Below are 25728 nucleotides of genomic sequence, written 5' to 3' on the forward strand. Positions count from 1 at the left end.
TACTTTTTAGGTACTGAAATCTTGTATGTTGCCTGTGAAAGTTTTTAATGATGGGGAAGTGGCAGAACAGCAGAGAAGCCTTTACAGAGCATTGACACCTATAGGCAGTAGACTCCTCCCCAGCGCTTAGCTCAGATTTGTGGCCCCACTTCCCCTCCGCTGAGGACAACATCCTTCCTGCTCAGTGCAGCTGCAGTATGATCAGTTTGCTTATATTTATTATATGTTCATAAATGAAGACATTGCTTATATATGCAAATTGCCTCTTCTGAGAAAAAGAGGGCTTAACTCTATAGCGCCACCTGTTGGAAGTAGCGATCCTACAAGTCACAATCAACCCTCTAACAAGTCGTGCAATATGACTTAGGATAAAAGCCAAATCAGTATCTCAATTCGCAGACACGGTGTTTCGGGCTGTTGGCCCTCGTCAGTGCGAAGCATGAGAACTGATTTGGCTAGGTGAGAGGCTCTGGATTTTTCCGGTTTTCTTCAGGAAATTTCTGCAAGAAATCCGGACGTGTGCACATACCCTTAGGGTTTAAAGATCAGCAAACAATGGCAAGAGATAATGGGGAGTCTGCGTCATGCTGTGTGCAGACAGCACTGAAGTTAAGGCCCCGTCTCACTAAGCGATTTACCAACGATCACGACCAGCGATACGACCTGGCCGTGATCGTTGGTAAGTCGCTGTGTGGTCGCTGGGGAGCTGTCACACAGACAGCTCTCTCCAGCGACCAACGATCAGGGGAACGACTTCGGCATCGTTGAAACTGTCTTCAACGATGCCGAAGTCCCCCTGCAGCACCCGGGTAACCAGGGTAAACATCGGGTTACTAAGCGCAGGGCCGCGCTTAGTAACCCGATGTTTACCCTGGTTACCAAAAAAAAACAAACAGTACATACTCGCATTTCGGTGTCCAGGTCCCTTGCCGTCTGCTTCCTGCTCTGACTGAGATCCGGCCGTACAGTGAGAGCAGAGCGCAGCGGTGACGTCACTGCTGTGCTCTCACTTCTCACTGTACGGCGGCTCAGTCAGAGTAGGAAGCAGACGGCAAGGGACCTGGACACCGAAAGGCGAGTATGTACTGTTTGTTTTTTTTGGTAACCAGGGTAAACATCGGGTTACTAAGCGCGGCCCTGCGCTTAGTAACACGATGTTTACCCTGGTTACCAGTGAAGACATCGCTGGATCGGTGTCACACACACCGATTCAGCGATGTCAGCGGGGCCTCAACGACCAAAAAAAGGTCCAGGCCATTCCGACACGACCAGCGATCTCGCAGCAGGGGCCTGATCGCTGGTACGTGTCACACATAGCGAGATCGCTACTGAGGTCGCTGTTGCGTCACAAAACTTGTGACTCAGCAGCGATCTCGCTAGCGATCTCGCTATGTGAGACGGGGCCTTTAGGGTTCAGGCAGGCCCTATGCTGTGTGAGGTCAGGCAAAAGTCAAGCAGGAGGCGACGGCACTAGGCAGGGAACAGAGCTGGAGTGACAGAGGATTCAGATCTGCAAACTCCTCACTCAGTCTCACTTGCACATCAGTTACTAAACCAGACAATTCAGCATAACCAGACAGATCTTAAAAGCCAGATTCGGAGTAGGCGAGACATTGCTGCTATAGGACAAAGAGGGAATAAACGTGTGTAGCCCCACTACATTACCCACGAGAACATAGCCACTGGTCCCCAGTACTAAAGGAGACTGCAATCTACAGAATTCATGTAAATAGAAATATTATTGAAGCAAGCATATTAAAGCCACATACAAAGAATACAGATCCGTAAAATTGGGGCTAATCAACACTAAATATGCATGAAGGACCAATGGGGACCAGCTACCAAACATAAACAAAAAGGAAAACGCAGCCATAAAGTCCCATATAAAAATCAAATTTTATTAGATAATGTTAAAAACCACCAGATACAGTACAGTGATGCATAAAGGGGAGAAAAAGGTGTGCTCCTAGCAGCCAAAACGGGCAGGATCACCCATACTAAACCTGCCTGAACCAAAATAGTATGCCTCTATACAGAGAAAACCCCTAGCTGCTGAACATAATATTGGCATAGTGCCACAGCATAGGGAACGGTAACAATATTGGCATAATGCCGCAGCGTGGAAAGCAATAACGGCTTGTGGCGCCCCTAGGGGTATTTGCCACAAAAAGTTATTGACACCAAGTACAAATATTAAAATAGCAAGACTGCACTACCATCTCCGGCCAGAAGGAGGAGGCCCAGAGACTCCCCTTGATCTATTCTGGTCTAAGAGGGACTGGCAGTTGGGTTGAGGAGCTGAAAGTGAGAGGTCATATAACTGAACTCCTAACAGCCCTATGACGGATTATAGGCTCGTAATACCCATAGTAGGAAAAGAGGAATAGAGAAAAAAGGACATTGTGAGAACCAGGTAGCAATAACCTCTACCCAGAATAGGCGCAGAGACGGATACCGGATCCGTGGCTATATTTATTATATATAATACAGCAACCAGAAGGAAGTGAGGTGATATCAGCTTCACCAGGGTAAGACGCAGCAACAGACACAGAGTTCAGCGGTACTCCCAGAGGGGGTAAGCCGACAAAAAGGACTCGGGTTGTCCGTCAAACCAGAGCACAGAAGAGACAGATTGGGTCGGCAGCCAGTTCACAAACAGCAGCAGGGCCATATAGAAACTGCACATAACACTGGTCAACAGCATTTTTGGTGCCAAAGATATTTCATCGAATTTAGGGTATTTTTGGGGTGCTGATTCTGAATATGTCATCAGTTTTGCCAGATTGGCTCAAGTTTTTGAGATTTTTGGTATCTTATTTATAGCACTTGTTGGTAAATGCGACGCATCATTTCATTAATTTCTTTGGATTAGTACTTGAACTGAGCAGTTCTCAATATAGTTTTGTGTTAGTGTTCTAAAAGTTTGTTCATAGCTTGATTTTTGCACTAACTTTATGTTGTTGTCTGTTTTCCAGTGAAAAGCATGAACTCATCAAGAAGTTGTCTTAACGATCCAGACTCATTCTGTTACATTTGTGGTGAATACACACTGCCAAAACATAGAAGAAACATAACAGACTTCGTAAAAAAAGTGTATTTTGCCTATTTTGGGGTTATGCTTGGGGACCAAGACAAGTTTTGGGCACCACACAGTGTGCAAAGCATTTATCGAATTATTACGAAAATGGAGCAAAGGACAAAGAAAAAGCTTCAAATTTGGTGTTCCAATGGTGTGGAGAGAGCCAAAAAATCATCATGATGACTGTTATTTCTGTGCAGTGCAAGTGCAAGGATTCAATAAGCATAAGAAACGAAAATGGGAGTAACATGGAATCTGCAAGGCCTGTCCCTCATTGTGAAGATGTGCCTGTACCTGTGTTTACCATAAATAACAGTCATCATGATGATTTTTTGGCTCTCTCCACACCATTGGAACACCAAATTTGAAGCCATTTCTTTGTCCTTTGCTCCATTTTCGTAATAATTCGATACATGCTTTGCACACTATGTGTGGTGCCCAAAACTTGTCTTGGTCCCCAAGCATAACCCCAAAATAGGCAAAATACACTTTTTTTTTACGAAGTCTGTTATGTTTCTTCTATGTTTTGGCAGTGTGTATTCACCACAAATGTAACAGAATGAGTCTGGATCGTTAAGACAACTTCTTGATGAGTTCATGCTTTTCACTGGAAAACAGACAACAACATAAAGTTAGTGCAAAAATCAAGCTATGAACAAACTTTTAGAACACTAATTAACACAAAACTATATTGAGAACTGCTCAGTTCAAGTACTAATCCAAAGAAATTAATGAGATGATGCGTCGCATTTACCAACAAGTGCTATAAATAAGATACCAAAAATGTCAAAAACTTGAGCCAATCTGGCAAAACTGATAGCATATTCAGAATCAGCACCCCAAAAATACCCCAAATTCATTAAAATATTTTGGACACCAGAAAAAATTTTTTTGTTGACCTGTGTAATAAGAGGTGGAAATCCTGACAGGGTCAGAGTAATTCAGAATTCTCATACAGACTCCGGTGACAGTATTGATTGCAATTCCCTTTGTGTTGAAGTAAACTGGTTAAACGTTTCAGCGCCTCAGTCTTTCATTTGGACAATAGCCATCGATCCAGGATCGGGGTCATCACAGCTGAGAGGACCTGCTGCTGATCAAGTAAGTGTCTGTTCCTTCATGATACCCCTTACATTGTGCATCGCCTGAGGCCACAGCACCGGGTCAAGCCACTAGTGACATCCCCCCCCAAGAGACGGACCTCATTGATCTGGTGCTGGGTACCTCGGTCTACCGGGCGTTACAACTGGCGTCACGAACAGGATTCGGCCAGCCCGTACACCGGGTATTGTGTGCCGTAATTGGAGTCTGAAACTGAAAATTTGGATGAAAAATCTTGGAAATTGACTTTGTTAAAGAAAATCCCGTTCCCCATTGAAAGTGACTTTTCTCCATTGGTTATAATGGGGTAAAAATGGCCGCCATCCCCTGATGTAATCATCTCATAACCGTTAGGCACAAAACTGTTAATCGAGCTACGTCATTGCCCAAGCCCCAGTCTAACTGAAAAACTTCAAAATCCACCATCACAGAGCGTGCGGCAGTTAGAGGCAGCAGGGGGCGTGTCATTGTCATCCTGCTGCACAGAGGAACGAATCTACATTATCTAGACGGAAGCTGGGACCGGAGGGGTCTGGATTAACTAAGGGGGTACAGTATGTCGCAGCACGGAGACGCCGCAGTACCCGGCGACGCTAATGCAGCTGAAAGACAGAGTGTCAATAGAGAGCCTGGCAGCGCAGCAGTGCAAGGAGTGGCGCCCATCATGCTGGTGTTGATGCCATATACCCCGGGTGGCCCATGGCTTCCAATGTATGAAGGTGAACCTAATACCCTTGACGGTTTCAGGGAAAAGATGCTGGCTCATTTTGATATGTTCCCCGTGGGTGAAGCTCAGCGTGTTAGTCTCCTGATGATGCAGTTAAGTGGCCATGCTAAGCGAGAAGTCACGGCATGGGCAACTGATCTAAAAGGTACTGTTGAACGCATATTTGCTGGATTAAAAGCACTGCCAGCAGCAAAGCTAAAGTATGATTCTTTAATTGCAAACAAAAAGCTAATGAGGGCGTGAGAGATTTTGCCTTAAACCTGCAGGAAGCCTTTAAATCACTTACACTGGCTGAACCCATTTTTAACACAGGAGCCGATAAACTGCTAAGAGATCAATTTATTGAGGGACTCTACACCCCTTCTCACCGGGGGCATGTGAGCATGCTTGTTTTTAAGAACCCTGAATTGACATTTGCCCAATTAAAGGAGAGCGCTATACGTCTCCAGCTGGCAGAGGCACCTCGGGATCAGGATCTCACACAACCCATGGCAGATGCCCTTCAGCAACGGGGAATGCCAGTGACAGCTACGTCCGGTGCCAGTGCCAAGTCTCTGGGGCCCATTACTAATGAGGCTCTTCAGCAAAAGCTTGACTCTTTAACTGATGTTGTTGCTTCAATGGCTAAAACCATGCAGGAGATGAGAGAACCCAAGATGGAGTTGGCAAACCGTAGAGAGGATGTTCCATGGATGAGGTCCCGGAGATACCCGACATGGAGAGGACGACCCCGTGACCGCTACCAACCGGATGGACAGCCCATTTGCCGCCGTTGCCAGCAGCCAGGCCACTTTGCACGAAATTGTGATTTAAACGGGAATCCCCTGGGAATGCGGGCCGCTTCGCAGGAATGAATTTTCAAGGCCCAACACCCTGGCACGACAGGTACATCGGAGGACGACCCATCATCCCTATCGTGCTGGACGGAATTCCCCTCAACGCTTTGCTAGATACAGGTTCCCAGATTTCATCTATACCATATATCCTTTATAAGAGGTACTGGGCTGAGGTAGATATTGATAAAGGACCCTCTGATGTTGAACTAGATATATGGGCCAGTAATGGTAAGTTGGTACCGAAACTAGGATTCAGGGAGATGACCATAAAGATTGGTAAAGCAGAATTGAAGAAACAGGGTTTAATTGTCGTTGATGTTGACCGACAGAACTGTGAACCAACTGTATTGATAGGATTGAATGTGTTAGAGAACTGCTTTTCCGAAGTTATTTCTGTCTTACAACAAATTGCTGAAACTGCCCGATCCTGCCAGCAGAGAGTTCTCCGGAGGGAAATAAAAGTATTAATGTTAAGGCAACAGATAGAAGTTGTAGGTGGAGAAATGGGCAGTGTGAGGGTGAGTCATCCAACGTCTATTGTAATCCCACCAAAAACAGAAATGCTGGTATGGTGTAGAGCGGCCATTGGTACTAAAGGACGAGACTATCAAGCCTTAATAGAACCAGCATACACCGACAGCAGGCCCACTATACTCACGGCACGAGGGGTGGTCGAGGTACACCGGGGACGGGTGCCGGTACGACTTTTGAACTGTGGAGAGGAAGAGGTCACTTTGCCAAGGTACGCTACAGTGGCAAAGTTATATACTGTTAACAATGCCATCACAACCATTGAGCCCTTAGAATCGACCTGTCAGGTGGAAAATAACGGCTCAGATGGAGAATCGGAGGATTGGTGCCAACAGCTAGATGTGGGTGTAGATTCAACACCTACCTATCAAAGACAAGGGGTGTATAGATTAGTGACGGAATATGAACAGGTCTTCAGTAAACACCCATTGGACTTCGGACGGATAGAAGGGGTAGAACATACAATCCCCACCGGTGACCATCCCCCGATAAAAGAAAGATATAGACCCATACCGCCCGCTCACTATCAATGCGCGAAGGACATGCTGAGAGAGATGAAACAGGCCGGGGTAATAAGGGATAGTTGTAGCCCTTGGGCGGCCCCTCTGGTGATTGTCAAAAAAAAAGGACGGAACCATGAGAATGTGCGTAGACTACCGGCGAAATAATAACATCACCCATAAAGACGCCTATCCCTTGCCTAGGATAGAAGAGTCCTTGACTGCTTTAAAATCTGCTAATTATTTTTCCACCTTAGACTTAACAAGCGGGTATTGGCAAGTCCCTGTGGCTGAGAGATAAAGAAAAAACGGCATTCACCACACCAAATGGGTCTAAGCGAATTTAAATCGCATGCCGTTCGGACTCTGCAACGCATCCGGTACTTTCCAGCGACTGATGGAATGTTGCCTCGGACACAAGAACTTCGAGACCGTCCTCCTGTACCTAGATGATGTGATAGTCTACTCAAAGACTTACGAACAGCACTTAACAGACCTGGCAGAGATGTTCGAAGCCTTATCCAAGTATGGTATGAAAATCAAACCATCCAAATGTCACCTTCTCAAGCCAAAGGTACAATACTTAGGACACATCGTGAGTTCGGAGGGAGTAGCACCGGATCCCGAGAAAATAACTGCCATAAGGGATTGGCCAAGACCTACCAACGCAAAAGTAGTGAGGCAATTCTTGGGATTAGTGGGTTACTATCGTAGATTTATAAAAGGATTTACCAAATTAGCAGCGCCCTTGCAAGATGCTTTGATAGGGCAGACGAAGAAACCTTCAAACCGAAACCCCCCCTTTTCAGTGGAACGACGAAAGAGAAGACTCCTTTGAACAACTAAAGAAGGCACTAACCGGAGAAGAAGTTCTGGCGTACCCGGATTACCATCAACCTTTCATCCTCTACACCGATGCCAGTAATGTGGGATTGGGAGCAGTGCTGTCACAAAAGCAAGAAGGTCGGGAGAAAGTCATTGCCTTTGCAAGTAGAAAACTCCGGCCTACTGAAAGAAATTCTGAAAATTATAGTTCCTTCAAATTGGAGCTATTGGCAGTAGTTTGGGCTGTGACTGAACGTTTCAAACACTATTTGACCGGTGCAGAATTTATTGTCTATACTGACAATAATCCATTGACCCACCTAGACACGGCTAAATTAGGTGTGTTAGAACAGCGATGGATAGCCCGGTTATCTAATTACAACTTCGTGATCAAGTATCGAGCAGGTCGCAAGAATGGAAATGCCGATGCCCTATCCCGGATGCCACACTTGAGAGATGTAAAAGAAGAAACGGGGGAGCTTGAAGAAATTGAACTACCAGCCTTTCATCAGCCCAAGGTAAAACATCGTCAGTCAAATACCTATCAGAAACAACAACAAGAAGTGAATTTTAATCCGTTAGCACACCATAGATGGGCTGACACCCAAGATAGCAATCCGGCTGTGAAGCTAGTGAAGGAACTATTGACTGAGCAAAGTGCATATCCCGATGAGGATGCCCCAGAAGAGACGCATCAACTCTGGAAAGAGAGGCAAAATGTTCCTGTATCAAGGGAAACTCTGTAGAAGATACACCAATCCGAAAACACATGAATTGGTTTGGCAGATTATCGTGCCTAAACAAGATGTGAGGATGGTCCTCGAGGCTTACCACAATGGTGCTGGTCACTTTGGTTGGAAAAAGCTAGAAGTACTTCTGAGAGAAAGATTTTATTGGGTCGGGATGAGAAAATCAATCGAACAGTGGTGTAGAAACTGTGGCCCGTGCAACCTCAGAAGGAACGATCAAAAGAGCCAAAGAGCACCACTGCAACCCATAATCACCAAACAACCACTTGAACTGGTAGCCATGGACCACGTGAAGTTGACACCGAGCCGGTCCGGTTACGTCTATGCCTTGACCATCGTGGACCATTATTCGCGTTTCTTGGTAGTAGTACCTGTAAAAGATCTGACTGCAAAAACAGCAGCCAAAGCGTTCCAAACGTACTTTTGTAGACCCCATGGATATCCGGAACAGGTTCTCACTGACCAGGGTACAGCCTTTGAATCAGAGATCTTCAGAGAATTCTGTAATATGTATGGTTGTAAAAAGATCCGGACGACCGCCTATCATCCGCAAACAAACGGCTTATGTGAGAAGATGAACTATATTGTGATAGACCTACTAAAGACTTTACCTGAAACGGAAAGGAATCAATGGCCAGAGAAATTGCCTGACTTGGTGGATCTGTATAATCATGTCCCGGTGAGCTCTACCAACTGCACCCCAGCTTATCTTATGCGTGCAAGACCTGGCCAATTGCCAATCGATCTAGAAATGGGAATTCTGAAACCAGACGCAGAAGTTCAAGACTCCAATTGGGATGTCGTACGGCAAAAGCAGTATCGCCAAGTGCAAGAGAGTGTGGAAAGAAGCCTCCAGCAAACCAGAGAAAGACAAGAGCGAACTTTCAACCAGAATGCTCTAGCAGCTCCATTAAGACCGGGTGACCAAGTACTTAAGAGGAATCGTCGAACCAATAAACTGGATAATCAATGGGAAGCCGTACCCTACACAGTTTTACCAACAAGAATGGATAATCCTAAAATGTGTCTCATTAGCAAAAATGGAGGTTTAACATCTGTACTAGTGTCAAGAGACAATCTTAAATTATGTCCGGAAACATTGAAAGAGCCAGAAGTTGTCCAGCCAGAACCAGAAGTTATTCAACCCATACAGGTTCAACCAGTAAAAGGAAAAAGAGGAGGAAATGTATCACACCTGTATAGGAGACTTTCCCAAAACCCTACTAACATACCATGGTGCAGTAGTGGTTCCCATGGTGGCCTTTTATCCAACACCGAACCCAATATTAGAAGTCCCAAGACAGTAAGAGGCTGACCCCGTACTACAAGAGGTTCCAGGTCAGGAAGAACAGATTCCTGATCAGAGTGATCCCATTCACGGTGGACTTGCCAACCCCATAGTGGTGGAATTATCTTTAGCAGAGAGGGCAGATACTATATCCGCAGTAGACAGTAGTACACCACATAAAGAAACACCGCTATTACGTAGATCCCAGCGTAGTACCCAGGGTCAATTACCAGCCAGGTATGCGGATTACCAACTATAAGACTATAGTCATTGTTATTGTTCTGTAACGTTTAAGCCCAGTACCTACAGAGACTTACCTGTATGAACTTCTTGCATATTCTTGAACTTTTTATCAGCCCGGAAACACTAAATCAAAGCTCCGGAAAGACTGCTTTGTGAACTTTGCTTCCTAGTACCTTCAAGGATAGAACTGTATTAATGGATGCTATTTGAAGTGACTTTTTACAGAATTCAATTTTTTGTTTCTTTGAGTGGTTTTTGTAACTTTTCATTTTTAAGACTCTGTACATATCAATTGTTATTTCAAAATGTTATCATCCCACAGTCCCGGAGTACTGTTCTTAACTAAGGGGGAATGTGGCGCCCCTAGGGGTATTTGCCACAAAAATAGTTATTGACACCAAGTACAAATATTAAAATAGCAAGACTGCACTACCATCTCCGGCCAGAAGGGGGAGCTCCAGAGACTCCCCTTGATCTATTCTGGTCTGAGAGGGACTGGCAGTTGGGTTGAGGAGCTGAAAGTGAGAGGTCGTATAACTGAACTCCTAACAGCCCTATGACTGATTATAGGCCCGTAATACCCATAGTAGGAAAAGAGGAATAGAGAAAAAGGACATTGTGAGAACCAGGTAGCAATAACCTCTACCCAGAATAGGCGCAGAGACGGATACCGGATCCGTGGATATATTTATTATATATAATACAGCAACCGGAAGGAAGTGAGGTGATATCAGCTTCACCAGGGTAAGACGCAGCAACAGACACAGAGTTCAGCGGTACTCCCAGAGGGGGTAAGCCGACAAAAAGGACTCGGGTTGTCCGTCAAACCAGAGCACAGAAGAGACAGATTGGGTCGGCAGCCAGTTCACAAACAGCAGCAGGGCCATATAGAAACTGCACATAATAAGAGGTGGAAATCCTGACAGGGTCAGAGTAATTCAGAATTCTCATACAGACTCCGGTGACAGTATTGATTGCAATTCCCTTTGTGTTGAAGTAAACTGGTTAAACGTTTCAGCGCCTCAGTCTTTCATTTGGACAATAGCCATCGATCCAGGATCGGGGTCATCACAGCTGAGAGGACCTGCTGCTGATCAAGTAAGTGTCTGTTCCTTCATGATACCCCTTACATTGTGCATCGCCTGAGGCCACAGCACCGGGTCAAGCCACTAGTGACATCCCCCCCCCAAGAGACGGACCTCATTGATCTGGTGCTGGGTACCTCGGTCTACCGGGCGTTACAGACTCAACATAAGATCATACCTGGTATATGCCGAACTGACAGGACAGATGGGTGACTGAGCCTGTCCCCACAGCGGTGGATACCGCAGCACCACAGGCTGTCCCTACCTTAAGTGGAAACCCTCGTTCCATAACTACATCTATGCTACTGGCTTCCATAGCAGTTTTCCTTACCACATATCCCTCTATACGTTACTGATGAAGGCCCCGTGTAGGGACCGAAACGTCTTTATCACGCATTGGGATCAATAAATTCTTTTCAGTTTCTCACCGCAAAGTTGAGTGCTGGGTTTTGTTGAATTGGAAAGGTCAGAGAGGCCCGGCGCCTGCGAACTGCAGTACTTTGTGCTGCCCTCAACAAGCCGGAGCCGCGGCGTAAAGACCCGAAGAGGACGTCATGGAATGAAGATGGGAGGCGCCGGAGCGGACCGGAGACACCCATCCGACCGGACCGCAACGGGACCGCCCCTGGGTGAGTATAATCTAACGTCTTTTTCTCATCTTTCAGGTAACATCGGCGGCTTATCTACAGCATTACAGAATGCTGCAGATAAGCCCCTGATGACGTGAGCTTACCTCACCAGCCATTTTGGGGGTGACAGGTTCCCTTTAAGACTATTCTGTCGTCAAAGTTCCGGAGGTACGGATCCTGAATGGATAGAGCTTGCATTTCCCCTAATCTCTTAGCTGAAGTGATGGCCAATAGAAAGGCTGTTTTAAGAGAGACTGGCTATGTCCATGTCCTCTGATAGTAAATATGGGGATCTGCACAGTTCATTAAGGACCAAATTCAGGTCCCAAGGAGGAGACGATTTCCTCACAAGAGGTCTCATTCTTTGTATGGCCCTAACAAATCTTGCTATCCACAGATGGGAGGCTAATGATGAGTCAAAAAACAAATTAAGGGCCGCAATCTGTACTTTTAAAGTACTAGGCCGGAGGCCTTTTTTAAATCCAAGTTGTAAAAAGTCAAGGATTTTAGGAATGTCTGGTTTTGAGGCATCTATAAGAGACTCTCCTAGAAAGGAACAATACCGCTTCCAGATCTTGTTATAGATCACTGAGGTTACCGGTTTCCTGCTTGCCTGCAGTGTGGTGATAACCTCTTCTGACAGACCTCTGGCTCTTAAGAGTCAGGCGTTCAGGATCCAGGCAGAGCTGTGGTGAATCCGGATTGCTGTTTAACACTGGACCTTGGCACAGAAGGTCCTGCCTCTTCGGTAGGAGGATAGGTGTTTCTGTCGTCATTCTGGATAGAAGAGAAAACCAAAATGGGCCAAAATCGAACCACCAGGATTACAGTTGCTCTTTCGACCCGTATCTTCCTGAGTGTTCTCAGGATCAGTGGCAGGGGTGGAAAGGCGTACAGAAGACCTTCTCCCCAATGTTGAGACAGTGCGTCGACTCCCGCTGCTCCCTCTAGAAGATTGAGAGAGAAAAATGCTCTGGCCTTTGCATTTGATCTGGTGGCAAAGAGATCCACTAGAGGTGTCCCCCACCGCTGGCAGATTGCTGAACACTTCTGGATTTAATTCCCATTCTCTGGGATCTACTGTCATTCTGCTTAGAAAATCTGCTACCTGGTTTCTGGCACCCTCCAGGTGAACTGCAGAGATGGACCTGATGGATTTTTCTGCCCATCTGAAAATCTGGTCTGCCAAGTGTTGTAGAGATGGATGTCTTGGCCCTCCCTGGTGCCTTAGAAATGCCACTGCTGTTACGTTGTCGGACAGAACCCTCACGTGTCTGTCTCTGACCTGAGACTGGGCCTGGTAGAGCACTTTCCAAATTGCATACAGTTCTCTGAAGTTTGATGACTTGGCCGATACTTCTGGACTCCACTTCCCCTGGTAGTATGTCCTTCCTATGTGCCCGCCCCATCCGTACTGACTGGCGTCTGTGGTAACGGTGACACAGGGATAGAGGATCCATGGAACTCCCACCTTCAGGTTTTCCGGGACGGTCCACCAGGTTAGGGACTTCTTTATCGAAGAAGTCAGTACCGAAGAAGTTGCTCGTCGCAACCGGAAGTGACGCGGCCATAAGTGACGCGGCCGCAGGGCCTGGAGCAAGCAGCGGCTGCCGCGCTGAGAGCGCTCGCCGGGAGCGCTTGTTTTTCCTGTCCCTCTGAGGGTAAGAAGGACATCCTCCAATGGTACTGTCAGGTGGTGAACTGGAAAAGAGGTTATATTATACTCACCCAGGGGCAGTCCCGGTTCTGTTCTGGTCCGATGGGCATCGCGGTCCGGTCCCTCCCATCTTCTTACGATGGAGTCCTTTTCTTGTCTTCACGCTGCGGCTCCGACGCAGGTGTACTTTGTCTGCCCTGTCGGAGCCGCAGCGTGAAGACTAGAAGAGGACGTCATCGTAAGAAGATGGGATGCCCTGGACCGCGACGCCAATCAGACCAGAACAGAACCAGGACCGCCCCTGGGTGAGTATAATCTAACCTCTTTTTCTCATCTTTCAGTATACATCCGGGGCTTATCTACAGCATTACAGAATGCTGTAGATAAGCCCCTGATGCCGGTGGGCTTAGCTCAACTTCGATTTTGGGGGTGACAGGTTCCCTTTAATTGAGACATCAGTAGGTTAAGTGTTTTTGAATATCCATATTGAATCAGGAGCCCCATATAATGCTCCATACAGTTCATGATGGGCCCCATAAGATGCTCCATATTAAAAATTGTAGTTACTTACCGATAACGGTATTTCTCTGATCCCATGATGGCACCACGGAGAGAGGGGTCCGCCCCCAGGGACAGGAAACCTACAGGTGAAAAAGGGCGTACCTCTCTCCCACATCAGTTGGTTTACAGAGCCTTATACAGAACTTCAGCTGCAACTAAATATTTACGCAAATTAAGCTTAACAATTTAACTTAACAGAGGCACCGTGACTAAACTAATTATCAATATTATTATCATGTGCACACCTGTGTGTGAAAAGGGAGGGAATATACGGGTGCCATCATGTGATCAGAGAAATACCGTTATCGGTAAGTAACTACAATTTTCTCTATCCCCATGATGGCACCACGGAGAGATTTACATAGATTGTAACTTTTTAGGGAGGGACCACTGCCTCTAGAACCCTTCGACCAAAGGTGAGATCAGAGGAGGTCAAGTCTAAGCGGTAGTGTTTGAAAAATGTAGACTGGGAAGACCAAGTGGCCGCTCTACATATCTGTTGTATTGAAGCGCCAGCTCTTTCCGCCCAGGATGATGCCACTGCTCTGGTCGAGTGCGCTTTTATATTCTCCGGGATGGCTGCCCCGCTGGATGAGTAGGATAGGGCGATGGCATCTCTTATCCACCTCGCTAGCGTAGCTTTTGATGCTTTCTGTCCCTTCCATGGACCCTGGAAGCAGACAAACAGAGCCCTATCCTTCCTGCACTCCCTAGTGGCTGACAAGTATTGGAGTAAGCACCTTCTAACATCAAGGGTATGTAGTGTTTTTTCTCCCTCATTTTTGGGGTTGGGACAGAATGAGGGCAGGGAGATCTCTTGTGTCCTGTGAAATTGTGACGCGATTTTTGGGAGGTAAGCCGGGTCTGTTTTTAGAATGACTCTGTCCTCGAGAATTTGAGTGAAGGGAGGACACGCGGACAATGCTTGTATGCCACTAACGCGACGGGCTGAGGTTAGGGCCACTAGGAGTGTTGTTTTCAAAGATAGAATCTTTAGGGGCGCGTCTGCCAGGGGTTCGAAAGGAGATTTGGTTAGCGCATTTAGAACAAGGTTTAGATCCCATGGAGGGGCATTATGCAAAGGAACAGGTCTTGATCTACCCGAGGCTTTGATGAATCTCACGATCCATCGGTTTCTGGCTAGATCATAATTATACAGCGCTCCCAAGGCTGCTACCTGAACATTTAGAGTACTTGTAGCTAAACCTTTTTCCAAACCCTTTTGCAGGAACTCGAGAATTTTTTCTATTGGGATTTCCCCCGCTGGGTCAGCCCCCGATACAGACATGAATTTTTTCCACACTTTGCCATATATTTTGGTGGTTACGAGTTTCCTACTCTGTAGTAATGTGGACACCAGATTTGATGAAAATCCTTTGTTGCTTAATAGCTTCCTTTCAAAAGCCAAGCTGTCATATGTAGGCTTTTTACCCTGGGGTGACACACTGGGCCCTGGGATAACAGATTTTGCGTGTCTGGTAGAACCCACGGGCTGTCTATGGACATCTTTCTCAGCCAAGAAAACCATATTCTGCGAGGCCAGAATGGAGCTATTATTATCACTGTTGCCCCCTCCTCCCGAATTTTCCTCAAGACTAGGGGAATGAGGGATATTGGAGGGAACGCGTAAGAGAGACGATAGTTCCAGGGGACTGTAAGAGCGTCCAGAGCTACTGGGCCTCCCCGGGGATCGATTGAGCAGAACTTTCTCACTTTCCGGTTTTGATAGTCCGCAAATAGGTCTATTTCTGGCTCTCCCCAACGCTTCACTATTTGGTTGAACACCGACTGTTTCAGCTCCCACTCCCCCTGTTTCAAGCGTGTTCTGCTGAGGAAGTCTGCGGTCTGGTTTTCTGAACCCTTTATGTAAAGGGCTGTTAGGGACTTCAGATTGTGTTCTGCAATATAAAAGATGGATCGGGTTTCTTCCATCAGTGTTTGCGACCTGGTACCCCCTTGGTGGTTTAGGTATGCCACCACTACCTGATTGTCTGAGAAGACTTTTACGTGGTGGGAGCGGAGGATTTTTAGAAAGTGTGTTAGAGCGAGTTTTACCGCTAGCAGTTCTTTCATGTTTGATGAGGTTAGCTCTTGATTTTTGCTCCAGTTCCCTTGTGCCACCTGACCATCTACATGAGCACCCCACCCCCAGGGGCTTGCATCCGTCGTTAGGATCTTTTCTGTCGGCAGTGCCCAAGGGACCCCCTTGGTAAAATTTATCGGGTCCGCCCACCACTGTAGGGAGTGTATCGTAGTTGGTGATATACTTAACTGCCCGTCTAAATTTCCTCCCAGACACAGGCTTGAACTTAAAGTCTCCCATTGTAAGTCCTGGGAATGGCACTGTGCCCACTGTACGGCCGGGATACAGGCTGTCATGGAGCCCAGCAGGGACATGGCTTTTCTGAGCGTGGTGACTGGGGATGTTGACAACTGCACCGCAGCCTGTGTCATTTCTGCGCATGCGCCCGCCCAACTTCCGGTTCTCTGGTTCGTCGGCCTCACATGAGGGAATGAATGCGCTGGGACGCCGGCGCGCGCGCACTAGCGCTCCGTTGTCGGCGTTTTGCGGTAATGGCGCCGGTGAGCGCGTACCAGCGCTCCGTTGCCGACGCCTGCACCGACTTGGCGGTAATGGCGCCGGCGTCTTTGCCCACGGGTGCCCCCGTTCTTACCTGGGCTTTTATGGAAAGATAGCCGCCGCTACCTCCATATTACTATGTAGAGTCCTTTGGTGACCGCCGTCACCCGCTCCTTCATACCCCCTTTTTTTTTTTTTTTTCCGAGGAAGGCAGACTTGATCCTTTCACTGCCTTCCCCCACTCACCCATGAGGCCCCCCGACCTCTGTGGTGGTGCTTCAGGAAAGGGAGAAAAAAGGGGAAAAAACCGCTTGGTCCAGCTGTAACAGGGCGCCCCCTGTTAGGAAGTCGACTGCACCAGCCCCTGGAATCCCACGAAGAATCCTTCAGGTACGTGCTGTAGGTTCCCCGTCAGGGACAGGAAACCAACTGATGTGGGAGAGAGGTACGCCCTTTTTCACCTGTAGGTTTCCTGTCCCTGGGGGCGGACCCCTCTCTCCGTGGTGCCATCATGGGGATAGAGAAATATGCCCCATATAATGCTGCACAAACGTTGATTATGACCCCATACGATGCTCCATACAGACATTTGCCCCATATACAGTAATGCTCCACAAACGCCGATTATGGCCCCATAAAATGCTCTATAGACACATTTGCCCCATATGCTGTTGCTGCGATTATAAAAAAAAACAAAAAAAAAACAAAAAAAAAAAACACATACTCAACTCTCGTCGCTCAGGCCCCCAGCACTTGCTATAGTCACCTTTCCCCGTTCCACCGCTGGGCGCCGCTGTGTCTTCCGCATCCTCTACACAGAAGTTCAGGCAGAGGGCGGCGCGCACACTAATCGCGCCCTCTGACCTGAGCGTTACTGCAGAGAACGCGGAAGACGGAGCCCGGCAGTGGAACGTGGGACAGGTGAATATCGTGCAATGCCCCCATTATACTCACCTGCTCCTGGCACGGTCCCTGGTTCTCCGGGCGCCGGCAGCTTCTTCCTGTTTTGGAGCGGTCACATGGTACCGCTCACTACAGTAATGAATATGTGGATCCACCCCTATAGGAGTGGAGTCGGGCCCATATTCATTACTGTAATGAGCGGTACCATGTGGCCGCTCAATAAAGGAAGAAGCTGCCGGCGCCCGGAGAACCAGGGACATGCAGCGACCGCACCAGGAGCAGGCGAGTATGATTATATACGGTATATATATTAAAATACAAAAATAAAAAAAAGCAAAAGCACAAAGAGTATGAAAAAAGTGGACTTGGCGAAACACGTGGGGCAATAAAGTTCACTTTTTCTCATGTTTTTGTGGTGCTTCGCTTTTTTATGTGAAGCCACTGAATTGTTGGTTGGAAAAGCTCTGCACGCATATAAAGGTATTATTTGATGCTGTTCCAATTTTTTCAATATATACACACAAAGTTTGGAATTTTTTTCACCACTTAAGATAAAAAGAGAACTTAGACATGTTTGGTGTCAATGAACTCAATTACCTGGAGAATCATAATGGCAGGTCAGTATAGCATATAGTAAACCTAACCTAGTAGTTAACCTAGTAAACCTAGTAAAAAAAAGTCATTGCAATTTCACCGCACTTGGGAATTTTTTTTCCCGTTTTCTAGTACACGACATGGTAAAACCAATGGTATTGTTCAAAAGTACAACCCATCCCGCAAAAATATAAGCCCTCACATGGCCATATTGATGGAATAAAAAAAAGTTATGGATCTGGGAAAGAAGGAGAGCAAAAAACGAAAACGCAAAACCATAGATACCTCTGGGGTTAATTATGACAGATTTACACTGATAAGGGACTTCAGTAAAATTAATGCAGAATTCAACAGTAGTAGAAAGATATGCCAAATTCATAAATGAATCTGGCACACAACCAGTGAAGAAAGCCAGTCTTGATGAACTGGGAGCTTAGCATCACCCAGAGGCTACCCAACAGCCACTTTCTGCACCACAGTCCATGCTTCCTTCCGGCCGCTGATCTGCGGGGAGCTCAGTGTATCGGACGGCCACCAATCTGCTACTGATGACCTGTCCCCGGGCACAGACCACCTCCTCAGGCCAGTTTCACACAAGCTAGAACAGATGCAAGTTAAGCCTGGGCTTATGCCTGTAATACACTTGCCTGACCGAGTTACAGGAAGCACGGAGTGCAGCCTACAGCTAAATTTACAGTTCTGCAAGTTTTTTCAGGAGGAAATAATGTGGACAAATTCCAAGGTAGAGAAAATGCTATAATGAAGAACAATATCTATCATTAAGGGAATTTGCCAGTAGGAACGACCCTCCTGAGCCATCTATATTGTCACAGGAAGCGGACTAAAATAACGATACCTTGATATATGTGACCTGATGTCTTATTTTGGAGAAATCCACATTTCCGGATATGTAAAGGAGCTGTTAAGATCTATGGGCCGGACACTGATCTCCCTGAGAATCTGCCTCCACAGCTTATTGTAAGGCCACATTTCCGGATATGTAAAGGAGCTGTTAAGCTCTATGGGCCGGACACTGATCTCCCTGAGAATCTGCCTCCACAGCTTATTGTAAGGCCGGGTGCCCACGACCCGGACCCAGCAGCGCTTTGTATGTTTGATGCATTAAAAGCACTGCTGTCTATTGAACACAGGTGAATCCCCATGTGTTCACCAAACAGTGCGGATCCCCGCGTCCAATACATTGTATGGGTGAAATAGGACATGGTGCGGTCTGGAAAGACACATTTCATGTCAGCCTCCATAGGTGATCTGTGGACGACAGCAGGCATGCTGTCACATCTGACCGCTGCGGGTTTGACGCTGCATAAATAGGTGGTTCAAACCAGCAGTTCCTGATCATATGCACGTAGTACTCTAAGGGTATGTGTCCACGTGCCGTATTACATCAGGAATAGCTGCGGATTTAACGCTGCGTGGAGCCACAGCGTTTAATCTGCAGCGTCCAGACGTTACAGCATAGTGGAGGGGATTTTATGAAATCCCGTCTCCACTATGCGTGGTAACACGCATCCGGCGCGTCTTTAGATTGCAGCATGTCCGTTTACCTTGCGGCGACACTGTGCCGCCGCAAGGTAAAACACAGGGCCCTATGTGTGGGGTGCGATGATGCCGGATGTGTGCAATGAACACATCCGGCATCATCGCGTCTACAGAAGGGGGTGGGGAATTAGGCAGAGCCAGTTTGCCGCTCCTTCCAAACCGCCGGCCATCCTGAACGTGGACACGTACCCATAGTGAAAGTGGTTTACCAGTGTTGTATGTAATGGCCGCTCTTCAGATCTACATGTCACACAGGTAACGCCTCCTTTCAAGTAAAATAAGCCCTGGAGGCTTAGTCTCAGGGAGATTGGTTTCCCAGCCATAGATCATTTACATAAGATACATATGGATTTCGCTGGAATAAAGGCATCAGATCACAGATAAAGCCATCATGTTATTCAGCTTCCTATGCCCCGTGTGCCCATATAGACTGCTCAGGAGGGTTCAGCTTATGAACAGGTTTCCTGTTGTACAGGACTTAAATATGGTCAGGACAGAAGCCCCACAGTGGCCGCAGAACACTCCGCATAGTGGAGTGGCAGCAACTGCATACATCAGCTGTTGTGCGCCAATCCCCACTGATCAGATATATCGATCACATATGAGGGGGGGCTACATAAATACAAGAAAAGCGTTAAGACATTTTGTTGTAGATTGTGCCCCACGATCACTACAGACAACTTTCCAGGTAGATTCCGTCTATAAAGCATAAATCGAAGTTGGAGAGAGATATCTTTAGATATATATAGGCCAACACCTAGAAGAACCTTCAGATCATTAGAAAAAGGCGCAAGCAGCGCCCGGAGCCCTGGAAGCGCCGCACTTCTACATTGGGTGTGGCTGACTGAGAAACTTACTCAGGAAGTCACCGACAGCGCAGCACTGGCGCAGGCAGGAGACACAGCGGCCCCGGTATCAGGCGGCAGTGTGGGGAGTATGCCGGCTCGGGTTAGGTACTCAGACGTATCAGGCGGCAGTGCAGAGTCTGCGGGAGGCCGGGCACAGCTGCCCCGGTCAGGGGCTCACACGTATCAGGCGGCAGTGCGGGGTCTGCGGGAGGCCGGGCACAGCTGCCCCGGTCAGGAGCTCACACACGGCGGCACTAGTGCAGGGTCTGCGGGAGGCCGGGCACAGCTGCCCCGGTCAGGAGCTCACACACGGCGGCACTAGTGCAGGGTCTGCGGGAAGCCGGGCACAGCTGCCCCGGTCAGGAGCTCACACACGGCGGCACTAGTGCAGGGTCTGCGGGAGGCCGGGCACAGCTGCCCCGGTCAGGAGCTCACACACGGCGGCACTAGTGCAGGGTCTGCGGGAAGCCGGGCACAGCTGCCCCGGTCAGGAGCTCACACACGGCGGCACTAGTGCAGGGTCTGCGGGAGGCCGGGCACAGCTGCCCCGGTCAGGAGCTCACACACGGCGGCACTAGTGCAGGGTCTGCGGGAAGCCGGGCACAGCTGCCCCGGTCAGGAGCTCACACGGCGGCAGTGCGGGGTCTGCGGGAGGCCGGGCAGATGCTGGGACCCCACCCCGCACTGAGTGCAGGGCCGAGGCGAGAGCAGCACCATCCCACCGCTCCCCGGGCTACAGAGCGCCACACAAAGGGAAGTACTGAGCCCGTGCGTCACTCGTGGAGTTTGTATGTGACCTTACTGGGATGAGACAAGGGCGGACGAGCCCAGGACTGTGCCGCTCCGCACCCGGAAATGGGAAGCACAGACCAGCGCCTTGTACACAGCACACGCACCCGGTCCCCAGCCCTTCTAGGAGCGGCCACTTCCACAGAATGCACGTGTGACATCAGAAGCCGTCCAAAGACCTGGCAGCCGCTCACCTACCTGAGAGCCAGCCGTGCGAGCAAGATGGACACCGCGACAACAGAGCGAGGCACTGCCCGAACAGTTCCGCACCTAGCTGCCACCTCTGGAGCAGCCGGGGACCAACTGAGTCTGACACCCACCGGCAGTGGAGGTTAGAGCCAGGGAGGTGCCCGGTAGGTCACGCCCATCGCGTGGAGGGGGCGGTGCGGGGCGTGGTCATATCTCCCTAGCTGGCCAATGGCTGCTGAGGGGCAGTCTGCTTGGTGCCCTCCCGTGTGCGGGCCATGCGTTATTTAGACGCGTTTTTTATGTAGAGCTGAGCGACGTGCGCTGCGGCCCAGGAGGGCGCAGGGAAGGTGAATCGCAGACAGGTCACCAGATCTGCATTGCTCTGTAGATGACAGGGACGAGGCCTCGTTACCACCCAACCTGATTGCTGATCACAGCTCGGTACTACCACGTTACCTGCATTCACCTTTGACGCTGCAGGTAGTTTCTTTTCTAGATGTGGGTATTAACATTTATTGTCCGGTGAAAATAGGTATCCTCAGGTTAACCATAACTTCCAGGTTGCCGGGCTCCAGCTCTGAGATTGACAGAACACAGACATTTTGATGGGGGTCTTTTGTCCCAGTTAGGAGATAGTGTGGCAGGTCGGAAGCCTCGAACACCGCTCCATTCATTCCTATGTGACTGCCGATAGAGCTTGGGTTAAAGTTCCCTGCAGGCGCCCAGGGCAGTTTCTAGCCCAAAAATGACACAGGGCGAGAGTAGGAAATTTCTCCCCCCCCCCCCCCCCCCCCGGCACCGAAAATAATAAACATTATTTTTGTGGGCTTGAGTAATAAATAGAGAGCAGGCTTGTATCTTCCCTTTTTTTAATAAATTATAATTTGCCTTTAACTTATATAGAACTTGGGGAAAAGGGACAAGTATGCTAATTATTAACGGTGAGAACAAAGTTGTAGGTAAATAATATCTATTAATTATTTTGGAAACAGATCCTAAAAATTGTAGGTTGCAGATTTATGAGAAACTGACTCTTCTAGATTTAGCCGCTGCAAAAGCATTAATAGCTTCCGAATAATTCAGCTTTTCTGCCAGTTCATTTTCTAATTCCAGGTCACATTTACTAATCTCTTCTAAAAGGAGATTGGCGAGACTTTCCCCAGATGTATCAGTAGCAGGACGATAGCCAATAAAATGTTCCTTTATTGCTACGTGATCATCATCTATATCAACAAATCTTAAGGTGTATGACAACTGTTCAGTGTGACCTGCATCTTGTGTGCAGTCCAACATTATTGAAAAATACTTAGATCTTTTGGCTTTTTCTAGAATACATTTCTTCACCTGAGAGGCCATCAAGCAGATAATTTCATTTTGAATTAAATTTCCACAGTAATGTGTATGGATTTCCTGGGAAGTAATTCGTTTTAAATGATCTCTCATTACTGGTTCAAATTTTCCAAGAAGCTCTATAAGCCCAAGGAAATGTCCATTATTTGGTGTAAACAATGTATTTGACGATCCTCGAAAAGCTAAATTATTGGTTGCCAGGTATACAGTTACTGCCATAACTCTTTCCAACACTTCTCGCCTGGGTGAGGATGCCACCAGACTGCCAAAGATGAGGTAAGTCAGCTGGGCCCCCTCCCGGGTTTCATGCTGTGGGGCATGCCAAATCAGCATGCCCCAAGGGTGGTTGGGGGGGGGGCAGGTGTGGGGGTCCCCATCCAAAAAAAAAGGCTAGCCCAACCCATCCCATCCCTCAGACCCCCTCACCTGTTCAGTGTGTCAGTGCCCTCTGCCCTCTGAGTCTGAGCGCGCTCAGACTGCTAAATGGGGCTGCTGGGAAGGGAAGGACTAATCCATAGGCAGGGGGTGGGCATTTTTGCTATACTGCTACCACTGTCAGACTAGACTGCAGCCTGTCCTGTCCAGCATTGAAATTGGCAACAGCCAGGCAGCCTAGTCTGACAGTGATAGTGTGTGTGCTTAGCTCTTTGATCACTGTCTCAGGGAGCGCCCGTGCTCAGCCGAGAGCGCGGCGCCCCTGCTATCAGTGTGGGAGTGGCCGAGCTGCCTCATCCTGGCTGTTCATTCTCGCTGTTCATCCAGCGCGGAGCGGAGGTGAGTCATACCTCCCAACTTTTGAAGATGGGAAAGAGGGACAAAGTTTGCGGCGCGCTTTGCGCGCCGCGGCAAATTTTAGGCCACGCCTCTGACCACACCCATTCATAATTAGTCACACCCATATCCACATCCCAACCACACCCATTTAGCACTGCCGATCACACTGTTTCATATACAATAATTATAAACAAAAAAATATGGCCACACAGTGCCCCATACTGTATAATGGCCACACATGATGCTCCATACTGTATAATGAACACACATGACGCTCCATACTGTATAATGGCCACACATGATGCTCCATACTGTATAATGAACACACATGATGCTCCATACTGTATGACCGCACATGATGCTCCATACTGTATAATGACCGCACATGATGCTCCATACTGTATAATGACCCCACATGATGCTCCATACTGTATAATGGCCGCACATGATGCTCCATACTGTATAATGAACACACATGATGCTCCATACTGTATGACCGCAAATGATGCTCCATACTGTATAATGACCGCACATGATGCTCCAGACTGTATAATGACCGCACATGATGCTCCATACTGTATAATGACCCCACATGATGCTCCATACTGTATAATGACCGCACATGATGCTCCATACTGTATAATGACCGCACATGATGCTCCATACTGTATGACCGCAAATGATGCTCCATATTGTATAATGACCGCACATGATGCTCCATACTGTATAATGACCGCACATGATGCTCCATACTGTATAATGGCCACACATAATGCTCCATACTGTATAATGACCGCACATGATGCTCCATACTGTATAATGACCGCACATGATGCTCCATATTGTATAATGACCACACATGATGCTCCATACTGTATAATGACATACAGGCACGCAGCTCACACACAGGCACGCAGCTCACACGCACGCAGCTCACAAACACATGCAGCTTTGACACAAATGCATCACACACGCAGCCATCACACACACACGCAGCCATCACACACACACACACGCAGCCATCACACACACACACACGCAGCCATCACACACACACACACGCAGCCATCACACACACACACGCAGCCATCACACACACACACACACGCAGCCATCACACACACATGCAGCCATCACACACACACGCAGACATCACACACGCAGCCATCACACACACACACACACGCAGCCATCACACACACACGCAGCCATCACACACACGCAGCCATCACACACACACAGCCATCACACACACACAGCCATCACACACACACAGCCATCACACACACACAGCCATCACACACACACAGCCATCACACACACGCAGCCATCACACACACACAGCCATCACACACACACGCAGCCATCACACACACGCAGCCATCACACACACGCAGCCATCACACACACGCAGCCATCACACACACGCAGCCATCACACACACACACGCAGCCATCACACACACACGCAGCCATCACACACACAGCCATCACACACACACACGCAGCCATCACACACACACACACACGCGCAGCCATCACACATGCAGCCATCACACACACACGCAGCCATCACACACACACACGCAGCCATCACACACACACACGCAGCCATCACACACACACGCAGCCATCACACACACACACGCAGCCATCACACACACACACACGCAGCCATCACACACACACACACGCAGCCATCACACACACACAGCCATCACACACACACACGCAGCCATCACACACACGCAGCCATCACACACACACACACGCAGCCATCACACACACACAGCCATCACACACACACACCCAGCCATCACACACACACACACGCAGCCATCACACACATCACACACACACAATCTCCTCTGTGATGCAGGGGCGGCTGATGTCCATGTGCAGCTCTCTGCTGAAGTCTTCAGTCTCCTGCTCACAGCTCTGCACTATCCCGGCACCTCCCCCGTCTCTCCTTCTCTGCCGGGATAGCAGCTAAGAGCAGAAGCCGGAGCTCCGTGCACACACAGCCAGAGGTAGTGAATCGCTGACCTTTCTTCTTGATTGCTGCAGGCTCTCTCCTTCAGCGTGGCAGCGCCGCACAGGGGGCGGGAGGGGGGGGGGGTGTTGCGCGGGCGGTCAGGAGGCAGCTTTTATATAAAAAAAAAAAAAAACAGGCTCTCTCTACGTCCCGGAAGTGGGCGGGGCTTCACCGGCGGCCGCAAATTCGGGATTTTAAATGCCCGAAGCGGGACAGCGGGACCCCGGTGCCAAAGCGGGACTGTCCCGCTGAAATCGGGACGGTTGGGAGGTATGGGTGAGTGGCGGCGCCGAGG

At 48.4% G+C, this 25728-nt stretch overlaps 1 protein-coding gene across 1 annotated transcript in view; it reads right to left on the reverse strand.

Annotated features, from left to right (window-relative positions):
• MYH9 (myosin heavy chain 9) overlaps positions 1-21421 on the reverse strand; it is a 240108-nt gene extending 218687 nt beyond the window's left edge. The window contains exon 1 of the mRNA XM_077278728.1: positions 21285-21421. The gene's annotated coding sequence lies outside the window, so the exon portion shown is untranslated. The remainder of the gene's footprint in view (positions 1-21284) is intronic.
• Positions 21422-25728: the final 4307 nt, after the last annotated feature.

Source organism: Ranitomeya variabilis, chromosome 8 (assembly GCF_051348905.1).
Source record: "Ranitomeya variabilis isolate aRanVar5 chromosome 8, aRanVar5.hap1, whole genome shotgun sequence".
In the NCBI taxonomy this organism is placed as follows: domain Eukaryota; kingdom Metazoa; phylum Chordata; class Amphibia; order Anura; family Dendrobatidae; genus Ranitomeya; species Ranitomeya variabilis.